We start from the raw sequence: 13,125 nt of genomic DNA, 5'->3' as shown, positions 1-13,125 counted from the left end.
ATATGGTTTTACCCCATGTTATATGATATTATATGGTTTTATTCCATGTTATATGATATTATATGGTGTTATCCCATGTTATATGATATTATATGGTGTTATCCCATGTTATATGATATTATATGGTGTTATCCCATGTTATATGATATTATATGGTGTTATCCCATGTTATATTATATTATATGGTGTTATCCCATGTTATATGATATTATATGGTGTTATCCCATGTTATATTATATTATATGGTGTTATCCCATGTTATATGATATTATATGGTGTTATCCCATGTTATATGATATTATATGGTGTTATCCCATGTTATATTATATTATATGGTGTTATCCCATGTTATATGATATTATATGGTGTTATCCCATGTTATATGATATTATATGGTGTTATCCCATGTTATATTATATTATATGGTGTTATCCCATGTTATATTATATTATATGGTGTTATCCCATGTTATATTATATTATATGGTGTTATCCCATGTTATATGATATAATATGGTGTTATCCCATGTTATATGATATTATATGGTGTTATCCCATGTTATATGATATTATATGGTGTTATCCCATGTTATATGATATTATATGGTGTTATCCCATGTTATATGATATAATATGGTGTTATCCCATGTTATATGATATAATATGGTGTTATCCCATGTTATATGATATTATATGGTTTTACCCCATGTTATATGATATTATATGGTTTTATTCCATGTTATATGATATTATATGGTGTTATCCCATGTTATATGATATTATATGGTGTTATCCCATGTTATATGATATTATATGGTGTTATCCCATGTTATATGATATTATATGGTGTTATCCCATGTTATATTATATTATATGGTGTTATCCCATGTTATATTATATTATATGGTGTTATCCCATGTTATATGATATTATATGGTGTTATCCCATGTTATATGATATTATATGGTGTTATCCCATGTTATATGATATTATATGGTTTTACCCCATGTTATATGATATTATATGGTGTTATCCCATGTTATATTATATTATATGGTGTTATCCCATGTTATATTATATTATATGGTTTTACCCCATGTTATATGATATAATATGGTGTTATCCCATGTTATATGATATTATATGGTTTTACCCCATGTTATATGATATTATATGGTGTTATCCCATGTTATATTATATTATATGGTGTTATCCCATGTTATATGATATTATATGGTGTTATCCCATGTTATATTATATTATATGGTGTTATCCCATGTTATATGATATTATATGGTGTTATCCCATGTTATATGATATTATATGGTGTTATCCCATGTTATATTATATTATATGGTGTTATCCCATGTTATATGATATTATATGGTGTTATCCCATGTTATATGATATTATATGGTGTTATCCCATGTTATATTATATTATATGGTGTTATCCCATGTTATATTATATTATATGGTGTTATCCCATGTTATATGATATAATATGGTGTTATCCCATGTTATATGATATTATATGGTGTTATCCCATGTTATATGATATTATATGGTGTTATCCCATGTTATATGATATTATATGGTGTTATCCCATGTTATATGATATAATATGGTGTTATCCCATGTTATATGATATAATATGGTGTTATCCCATGTTATATGATATTATATGGTTTTACCCCATGTTATATGATATTATATGGTTTTATTCCATGTTATATGATATTATATGGTGTTATCCCATGTTATATGATATTATATGGTGTTATCCCATGTTATATGATATTATATGGTGTTATCCCATGTTATATGATATTATATGGTGTTATCCCATGTTATATGATATTATGTGGTTTTACCCCATGTTATATGATATTATATGGTTTTATTCCATGTTATATGATATTATATGGTGTTATCCCATGTTATATTATATTATATGGTGTTATCCCATGTTATATGATATTATATGGTGTTATCCCATGTTATATGATATAATATGGTGTTATCCCATGTTATATGATATTATATGGTTTTACCCCATGTTATATGATATTATATGGTGTTATCCCATGTTATATGATATTATATGGTGTTATCCCATGTTATATGATATTATATGGTGTTATCCCATGTTATATGATATTATATGGTGTTATCCCATGTTATATGATATTATGTGGTTTTACCCCATGTTATATGATATTATATGGTTTTATTCCATGTTATATGATATTATATGGTTTTATCCCATGTTATATTACATGGTTTCATGGAAATCAGGGAGGCCTCGCTCCGGTGCGGCCGGTGAAGTGAAACAATGGAAGACAGGACTCAGCAGCCAGTCCAACCCGGAGGGTCGAAGACACAGAGAGGCCGCCAGGAGCCGCTTCTTCAGCCGCCCCTCAGGAAAAAGTAGATGCTCTGAAACTTCACAATGATCTCCAGTCAGGGTCACTGCCAATGCCCCCAAAATCCGGGAGCACACAAGAAAACATGGAAGATGAGAATGAGATGGCGATAACTGAGATATCTGGAGTTTCTTTTCTGAGTGGATTGTCTGACTGCACTAATATTACATTTGGCAAAGTACAACGATACTGGGAGTGTCAGGATCAGGACAGGGATCCAACACGCAGAGTACAAACAGGTGGTAGGTACGTATACCGGACCTTAGAATGGCCGGACTTAACGTAAGGAGTAAGTAGAGAATGGTCTAAGAACAAGCCGAGGTCGAGGGAACGAGAGGACAGGTAAGCGAGAGACAAGCCGAGTCAAAGGGTAACAGAGGTAAACAGGGTAGTACAAACAAGCCGGGTCAGAACCAAAGAGACCACTAGAATACAAGAGCACTGAGTGACTAGACAGGCTAGAACCACGACAGGGCAATGAGCAGATGCCAAAAGCCTTACTTTATACCTTGATTCTAGAGGGTAATCACGCCCCCGATGAGTCCTGATTAGTGCTCGGGACTTGACTGACAGGTCGGCTCGGGTTGGCGTCATGACGTCGACTACTGAGCGTCGCGTCATATAAGGAAGTGGATCCCTCGCGGTCGGCTTGTAAATGGCCGAGAGGACCGCGAGGAACGGAAGAAACAACCCCTCTGGGAGGATAAACGTCTAAGTCTCTCACCTCCTCTGAGGTAGAGACTACAGGTACCCTGACAGTACCCCCCCTCTCAGAAACGGCCACCGGGCGGAAGGAACCGGGACGAGATGGAAAACGGGAGTGAAAAGACCTGCGGAGGCGAGGAGCATGTACATCCTCCTGAGGTACCCAAGTCCTCTCCTCAGGACCATATCCCTTCCAGTCAATAAGATATTGTAACTTCCCCCGGGAGATTCGAGAATCGATGATGGAGTTGATTTCATACTCCTCCTGACCCTCAACCTGAACAGAGCGAGGAGAGGATATAGTGGAGGAAAATCTGTTACAGACTAACGGTTTCAGTAAGGAAACATGAAAGGAGTTAGGAATGCGTAAGGCAGCTGGAAGAGCTAGGCGATACGCAACTGGGTTAATTCGAGTCAGAACCCTGTAAGGGCCAATGTAACGAGGAGCGAATTTCATAGAAGGAACCTTTAACCCCTTAAGGACCAAACTTCTGGAATAAAAGGGAATCAGGACGTGTCACACACGTCATGTGTCCTTAAGGGGTTAAACGAATGTTTCTTGTACTCAACCATACCCTATCACCTGGAACAAAAACTGGAGCCACCCTTCTGTGCTTATCAGCGTGTTTTTTGAACAACATGGAATTATGTAGGAGAATTTGTCGAGTCTGATCCCACAACTTCCTCAAATTGGCAACATGAACATCAACCGACGGTACCCCTTGGGAAGGAGAAACCGAGGGAAGAATGGAAGGATGAAAGCCATAATTCATGAAGAAGGGGCTGGAACGAGTAGAATCACAAACGAGATTATTGTGTGCAAACTCCGCCCAAGGAATCAAACCGACCCAATAGTCCTGGTGTTCAGAAACAAAACAACGCAAATATTGTTCAATCTTTTGATTGGTACGTTCAGCAGCTCCGTTAGACTGAGGGTGATAGGCAGAAGAAAAATTCAATTTGATGCCTAGTTGAGAACAGAAGGATCTCCAAAAACGTGAAACAAATTGGGGACCTCTATCGGAAACAATTTCGGAAGGTATCCCATGTAAGCGAAAAATCTCTCTCGCGAATATCTCCGCCAATTCAGGAGAAGTCGGGAGTTTAGTTAAGGGCACGAAATGAGCCATCTTAGTAAACCTATCAACCACCGTGAGGATCACAGTCTGTTTTTTAGAAACAGGCAAATCTACAATGAAGTCCATAGCCAAACAGGACCATGGTCTCTCTGGAATGTTCAAGGGATGTAACAACCCACATGGAAGCGTATGAGGTTGCTTAGTCTTCATACAGACCTCACATGCTCCGATGAAATCTCTAATATCCTTCCGTAAAGAAGGCCACCAGAAATCTTTAGAGATCAAGGAACATGTCTTGCGAATCCCCGGATGCCCAGCCGCCTTACTGTTGTGAAAACACTGTAAGAGTTCCAGTTGGAGTTCAGGAGGAACGAAATGCCTTGCCCCAGGAGTCTGTCTAGGCGCCAGATGCTGCAACCTCATGATCTGACCAAGCAACGGAGAGTGAATCTTAAGACTCGTGTTGGCGATAATATTGCACCTGGGTACTATAGAAGACAAAACCGGCTCCGATATCGCAGAAGGTTCATATTGTCGAGACAAAGCATCGGCTTTAGAATTCTTAGAACCAGGTCTATAAGTGAGCACGTAATTGAAATGCGTGAGGAATAAAGACCAACGAGCTTGCCTGGAGGACAAGCGCTTGGCCTCCCCAATATAGGACAGGTTCTTGTGGTCTGTCAAAATAGTAACAGGATGTAAGGTGCCCTCCAATAAATGTCTCCACTCCTTTAAAGCCATGATAACTGCTAGTAGTTCCCTGTCACCAATGTCATATCTGCTCTCAGGACCTGATAGTTTCTTGGAAAAAAAAACACATGGATGTAAGGGCTTATCCACACCTAACCTTTGGGACAGGATAGCACCTATACCTGTCTCTGAGGCGTCTACCTCGAGTAGGAAAGGCAGAGTCGTATCAGGGTGAACTAAAATTGGTGCAGAAGCAAACAGTTCCTTGAGTGTTTTGAAGGCAAGAAGGGCTTCAGTAGACCAGTTCTTAGTGTCAGCCCCCTGTCTGGTCATATTGGTAATAGGAGCTATAATTGAAGAGTAACCCTTAATGAAGCGCCTATAATAGTTGGAGAATCCAATAAACCTCTGAATGGCCTTGAGACCCCTGGGTAAAGGCCAATCCAAAATGGACTGGAGCTTATCCGGGTCCATCTTAAACCCTTCCCCAGAAATCACATAACCAAGAAAGTTTATCTGGGATTGGTCAGAGCTGCATTTCTCCAATTTGCAGTACAGGCCATGCTGAAGAAGCTTGCGCAATACCCTTCTGACTTGTCTGTGGTGAGTCTCAATCTCTCTAGAGTGTATAAGTATATCATCCAGATATACAATAACGCAGTCATGTTGAAATTCTCTAAGAACTTCATTGATCAGGTCCTGAAATACTGCCGGAGCATTACAGAGACCAAAAGGCATTACTGTGTATTCATAGTGCCCATAACGGGTATTGAACGCCGTCATCCACTCGTGTCCCTGCTGAATTCTCACCAAGTTATACGCCCCTCTGAGATCTAACTTGGTGAAAATCTTGGAGCCTTTTAGACGATCAAAGAGCTCGGTAATCAAAGGAATTGGGTAGGCATTTCTAATGGTTATTTTGTTCAAACCTCGATAATCAATGCAAGGTCTTAGTGTACCATCCTTCTTTTTAACAAAAAAAAACCCAGCCCCGGCAGGAGAGGAGGATCTCCTAATGAATCCTTTTTCAAGGTTCTCACGAATATACTCCTCTAAGACTAAGTTCTCTTTAGTGGACAAAGGATATACATTACCCCTGGGGGGCATAGTACCAGGTAGTAGATTAATCTTACAATCAAAAGACCTGTGTGGAGGTAAAGTATCAGCATTCTTTTTGTCAAATACTGCCTTTAAATCCAGGTACAGGGGCGGTATTTGTACCTCTGTAGAGTAGGTAGAATTAATCGGTGTGTTAACTGCGCAAAGCGGTGACACTGTCCGTAAGCACCTGTCCTGACAACCCTGACCCCATGAGATTATCTCCCCTAATTCCCAATCAATAATAGGGTTATGTTTTTTTAACCAAGGATACCCCAGGACTATGGGAACAGAAGGAGAAGAAATAAGCAATAAAGATATGTCTTCCTCGTGTAAGATACCAACAGTTAATTTAACGGGTATGGTTTCACGGAAAATAACAGGCTCAACTAAAGGTCTACCATCTATGGCCTCAACGGCCAAGGGTGTCTCCCTTAACTGGGATGGGATAGCGTGTTTGGTAACAAAAACTTGGTCGATAAAGCTCTCAGCAGCTCCGGAATCAATCAATGCCATAGTTTCTATTACTCCCTTCTCCCAAGTTAAAGAAATGGGTAGCAAAAGCCTGTGATCTTTATAATTAAGATTAGAGGACAAAATAGAAACACCCAAGGCCTGTCCTCTAGAGAAACTTAGGTGCGAGCGTTTCCCGAGCGATTAGGACAATTTAGGCGTAAATGACCTCTGACTCCACAGTACATACACAACCCCTCCCTTCTCCTGTACTGTCTCTCCTCTTCTGAGAGGCGAGTATTGCCTATCTGCATAGGTTCTGGAAAAAGTGAGGTTGTGGATTCAGAACTTTGAAATGAAGGAGCTAGTTTAAAGGAAGGTCTACGGTTTCTCTCTCGAGTGTTCTGCCTCTCTCTTAAACGTTCGTCAATGCGAGAAATAAAAGAAATTAAATCCTCCAAATTTTCAGGAAGCTCTCTAGTAGCAACCTCGTCAAGGATTATGTCTGATAACCCGTTTAAAAATACATCTATATAAGCCTGTTCATTCCACTTAACCTCTGCCGCCAAAGACCTGAACTCTAGTGCATAATCCACAAGTGTTCGGTTATCTTGTCTAAGGCGCAACAGTAATCTAGCTGCATTGACCTTTCTACCTGGAGGGTCAAAAGTTCTTCTGAAAGCAGCTACAAAGGCATTATAATTATATACTAACGGATTATCATTTTCCCACAATGGATTGGCCCATCTCAAAGCTTTCTCAACAAGTAATGTGATAATAAATCCAACCTTCGCCCTATCTGTAGGATAGGAGCGGGGTTGTAATTCAAAATGGATACCTATTTGGTTTAAGAAACCACGACACTTCTCTGGAGAACCACCATAACGTACAGGTGGAGTGATACGGGAAGAAGCACCTACAGTGGCTACCTCTAGACCTCTAGACCTGAACTCACAGGAGAGATAGAAGTATTACGCATCTCCTCTGGTTGATTACTAGAACGAGATAGTAACGCCTGTAGTGCTAGAGCCATCTGGTCCATTCTGTGATCCATGGCGTCGAACCTAGAGTCAGAAGGACCAATTGCATATGGTGAATTTAAATTGAAAGTGAATTGAAATATGGTGAAAGTAAATTTTTTAAATGTAGAAAAATGTATTAGAATGCACGTACAAACTGGAGCAAAATGGAATGTGGTAGCAGCTTGATAACTGAAGCAGGACGCCAAACAGCAGCATAAAACAAAATGGAATAAAATAAATGACAATGACAATATAAAACATAAAGTGTAATAAACAATCCGACGCGTTTCGTCCGGCGAAGGGACTTCCTCAGGGATCTGTGTCTAATAAACGATCCAAAGCGTTTCGTCCGACGAAGGAACTTCCTCAGGAATCTGTGTCACAGATCCCCGAGGAAGTCCCTTTGCCGAACGAAATGCACCGGATCGTTTATTAGACTTTATGTTTTATATTGTCATTTATTTTATTCCATTTTGTTTTATTTTTCCCAAGTATGATTTGCAGTCTTTGTTGGTTTGGCTGGCTGTTTTGGAGAAAGCTCCAAATGTCCATGTGATTCGGGATCATGTTAAAAACACAGAACTTGGGTTCTTTACCCGATACTTCCTTCCTATGGCTGTCAACATTAAGAATTAAATTAAGCCAGGCTCAGAGAAATCTTGAAGCCAAAATCTGCGAGACTCTTCAGTGGCAGATCTGGACAAGGCTGCCTGGATTCTGCACTAAGCCTACAGATATAGCCACATCTTTCAAAGGCATTGCTCGTACTTTAGGGATGGCAATCAATGACAGACCAGACCTCCGTCTCACTGTGTGCCAAGCTCTGCACACGCTCATCAGCAAAGGCTGTGAGGAAGAGGCTGACAAAGCTGAAGTGGGCCGATTTGCCAAGAACTTTCTCCCAATCTTGTTCAACGTGTACAGTCAGCCCCCTGGTGTAGGTTAAGGAGGGGCAACCAAGCTTCTAGTATTGGACACAGTTTAAGCCTATCTCACTATTACAGACCAGTAGATGGTCTACAGCAAGCATGTCAAACTCAAAGTGTGGCACGGGCCACATAAACAAGGTTTAAGTTTATGTGGGCCGCACACACACACACACACACACACACACACATACTCACTGACAGACACACACACACACACACTGACAGACACACACTCAGACACACTGATAGACACACACACACATACTCACTGACAGACACACACACATACTCACTGACAGACACACACACATACTCACAGACAGACACACACACTCATTCTAGAAAGTTTGTGCCCAATTATAGTGCCCTGGCCAAGCCCCTTACTGACCTTACCCGTAAGAATCTTCCCCGCCAAGTAACTTGGACCCCGGAGTGTGAACAGGCATTCCAACACTTGAAAAATGCCCTTGTAAATGCCCCTGTCGTGGCCGCTCCCAATCCAAGTAAATGTTTTCTTGTCCACACAGACGCTTCTATGTTTGTATTGGGGGCAGTACTGAGCCAAGTCGGGGCCGATGGCGGAGAACATCCCATAGCATCAGTCGTAAGTTGTTACCCAAAGAAGTAAGCTACACCGCCATCGAAAAGAAATGCCTGGCTGTGGTGTGGGCCCTAAAGAAGTTGCAACCGTATTTGTATGGACAGCCCTTTTCATTGCTCACAGATCAGAACCCGTTAGTATGGCTGAACTGGGTGGCTGGGGACAATGCAGCCCTTTGACTTTAACATTCAGTACCGCCCGGGAAAACAAAATGGAAACGCTAACGGGTTGTCTAGACAAACAGACTTTGAAAAATGATCCGTGAGCATCCCTGGACATCCCCAAGCCGATCCGTGCTGGATCAGACAGTGTATGCCGGCTTGTGGGCAAGGGGGAGCAGTGTAGCGGATGGCATTGGGCTGTCCTCGAGAATTTGTGTTAAAAATGTATTTTGTGTAATTATGGCCATGTATAGCAGTATTGTATGTAGCTTTCATCTAATTGTTCAGTAGTTTTCATTCTGTTTTTCATACGAATGAAAATACCGAACCATCAGACCACCCCAGCGAGATGTGTGCACCTCATTAAGCTTTCACACTCTGTAACCGCAAACTAATTGACCGTGAAATCGTTACTTTGTATGTATCTGTGTGGTCGCCGTTCGGCATACGAACCGCATGGTGGCGGCCATCTTATGCAAGAAAATCTCAGCTGTGTTTAGTCGTTGAGTGTCTGGAACTCAAATTGGACACTCCAACCAGCCCCTCGTTCGGTAAAATAAATGTCCTGAAACAAAGGAATTAATACGAATATAAGATTAGCTGTGGATGGCAATTATTTCTATGTATTTTAACTCCTGAACGGAGACCGACACATGGAGCCTTTTTCGGATACTACCTCGTGTGCGGTCGGTCAAATTTCACCTTCCATCTAACTCCCGAACCCCTGGTCCGATCTGGGTGAATTTTTAATATGTTTGTCACCCAGATCAGGGCTACCAGGGAGTACCCAGTATATAATTCTATCTGACTGTTTTGGGGTACATCCAAAAATCGGGTAAAACTACACTATTGGATACTGTACTAATTAATGTGAATCCCTCCCTTGCATGGGAGAAGTCTATAAAAGAAGGTTGTGTGGATTAAAAGTTCAGTTCTGTTCCTAATGCTGTGTGTCGTCCAGTCATTGGGAAACATGTGGGATACCTTTGGATTACTTTACTAATCGTGGATATTATTCTCTTGGGTTTGATTACTTGTTCCTGAGCCTTATTTGGATTACCAGCGGAGATAGTCTGTGAGAGACCAGCTCTCCGCTACACTGAGGTGATGATCTGTACCAGGGAGATGTCGATGGGGGCACAAAAGAATGCTTACACACTCCTTGCAGAGATTGGTCATGCTTTCCTCCATTTCAGAGATGACCCCAGAGATGCTATGGAAAGTTACCTTGCCGTTGTGTACGCTGGATTGACTGGCACTGTGACAATGATCAGCTGTGTAGTTTTTACACTTACAAGGCTCCTCTTTGAATTCAAAGAACAGATGGGAGTGGATATCATCGAAACATCTTTTACAGAATGTGTGTCTTCTTCTAATCTCCAAAACGCGTGAAAATGTGAAAGCAGCTCTGGGTTTTATTAAAGTAATCATCTTTATCATGGACATAAAAGTTCTCTCTAAACATCTGCAGATGATGATAGAGACAATTGGAAATATAAATAAAGACATAAGGGGTCATTTTCGTGTGAAACTTCGAAACGTCTTCACCAAATTCAACCGAAAGTTTGGGTTTGATGTGGTGAAAAATATGCTTCCTGATGAGTATCATAAAGGTCTCGTAAACATCCACAAGGCAAAGGCAAAGTACAAGAAACAGAAAGCCATGAGACAGGAATCTTCTCAGGGCGAGGAGGATGACAAGGAAACAAAGATCAAGGGAGACAGCATAGACTATCTGTTGGCAGATACTGACGATGAAGATGATGAGAAAGAGAAGCCCTGGCAGAAGAGCCATGCCTGGCTAAAAGAAGGAGAGCAAGATGAACCACTAAACTTCCTAGATCCAAATGAAGCACAGAGAGTCTTTGCCACAAGACCGAATGTAAAAGGTTCGAAGCTGAAGCACGACTTTAAAACCACATTGGATGGCCATGTTATTATCCCGGATGCTGAAGCAGAGGAAGAGAAATCAAATGTAAATGTGGATGAAGAGATGGGCGATCTAATGCAGGAGGTTGGACTTCAAACGAAAAAAGCACAAAAGAAGCGCTTCTGAGAAGTAGATGATGATGATGAATATGCAGTGGGCAGCTCGTCACAGTATAAAGCTGGTGGCTCAATGATTCACAGACCGTTCTCCAAAAAAACAGAGATTGGAATACATTAAAAGTCAAAGAAAGGAAAATGTGACGTATAGCAGAAAGACAAACATACATCCGTACGCCTACATCCCTCTTAACAAAGCCACATTAAATCAAAGGAAAAAGGGGAAGATTCAAGGCCAGTTTAAGGGTTTTGTAAAGGCTGCATAGAGAGGGGCACAGACCGGAAGAAAGAAAAGGAAAGAGTGAAAGACTTGAGCTCTACTTAGTTTTATCTCCCTGTTTGGACTTTCTTTGAATCCAATTTCTTTAATAAACAAACTTGTTTTTTTCTTGCGCTGATATGTGGACTGATGGAGGACAATGCGCAATCACCAACTTCAGTTTTAATTATGGGAGTGGAGGACTCTCCTGTGTTTACTAATTATAAATCCAGTGTTAACAGAGGTGCATTTTTATTTTGTTTTTGCATCTATTTCTAAACCATGTAGTGCCCTATAATTGCTCAGAGTCATTGGAGCAATCAGGCTAATCCCTGTCCAAAATTCTGACATAGATTGATCCTGGCTTATGTTTTAGGATTCATTGAGACATAATGTGTGGATCAGCAAATATATCAAATATATATATAAAAAATAAATAAATAAAATTGAAGATACTTGGAGTACCTCGATCCTCTTTCTACCTGTGATTGTGGTGTATGTCTATGTCTGTGGGTATGTTTGTGTATATGACAAAAGAAAACTAAGAAAATTCTTAGCTAAGAGCTACCCTGACTGGCATGAAATGGATGCTACACAACTATTTAGAGGTATGTACGCAATATGAAAATAAGGAAACCTTAAATAAAACCAAATTATCTACAGGTTGTAAGTTAACAGATCTGAGCAGCTGTAGAACATGAATAGGTACAGGGTCTCCATAACGGCTTTATTAAAGGAACACTATGGTCACCAAAACAACTTTAGCTTAATAAAACAGTTTTAGTGTATATATCATGCCCCTGAGGTCTTACTGCTCAATTCTCTGCCATGTAGAAGTTAAATCATTTTTGTTTCTGTTTATGCAGCCCTAGCTACATCTCCTCTGGTTGTAACTGACACAGCCTACATGAAAAATGGTTTAATTTTCAATCAGATGTTAACTTCAGGACTGTCTTTAATATCGATTGGACCCTGGGCAAGCATTTGCTAGGGTCCCCTGGACCCTGCTCCCCCCCCCCCTCTACTCCATCCCATTCCCTGGCATGCATTCACACCCTCCACAACAACGCAGTGGCAGAAGTAAAGTAGACATGGCCCTGGTGCAAGAGTTTTTTTGGGCCCCCCTATTGCACGGGTGGCCAAAAGGTAGATCCCCACCTGTCGTGCAACTCCAACAACGCTTTCACAGCTGGGGCTCTACCATTTTCCCATGCTTGCAGGGTTGTATTGAGCACTGAGCAGTGTTTGTGTGTTTGAATGAAAGCATGTTTTTTGTATGGACTATGTTTGTGCGAATGTAGGGGGGTGTTTGTATGTGGTGTTGGCGTTTTAATGCAAGCATGCATTTATGTGAAGTGTTTTTTAATGAAGTGGTGTGCATTTATATATAATTTTGGTGATTAAGACAGAGGTGTGTTTGTATGTAGTGTTGACGTTTCTATGCAGGATTGTGTTTGTACGTAGTGTTGAAGTTTGAATGCAGGGGTGTATTTGTGTGTAGTGTTGGCATTTGAATGCCAAAATGTGTGCACATATACACATTCACTGCCACACACTATGATAAATACACACACACAGAAACACATGCACGTACACAGATATATATGCATGCAGATATACAGACACATCTACACACACTGGCACACATAAAATTACAG

At 40.6% G+C, this 13,125-nt stretch overlaps 1 pseudogene; it reads left to right on the top strand.

Annotated features, from left to right (window-relative positions):
- Window positions 1–8,036: 8,036 nt before the first annotated feature.
- LOC134566212 (RRP12-like protein) lies at window positions 8,037–11,705 on the top strand (annotated as a pseudogene).
- Window positions 11,706–13,125: the final 1,420 nt, after the last annotated feature.

This window comes from Pelobates fuscus, chromosome 6 (genome assembly GCF_036172605.1).
Source record: "Pelobates fuscus isolate aPelFus1 chromosome 6, aPelFus1.pri, whole genome shotgun sequence".
In the NCBI taxonomy this organism is placed as follows: domain Eukaryota; kingdom Metazoa; phylum Chordata; class Amphibia; order Anura; family Pelobatidae; genus Pelobates; species Pelobates fuscus.
This window is presented reverse-complemented; position numbering and strand designations above follow the sequence as displayed.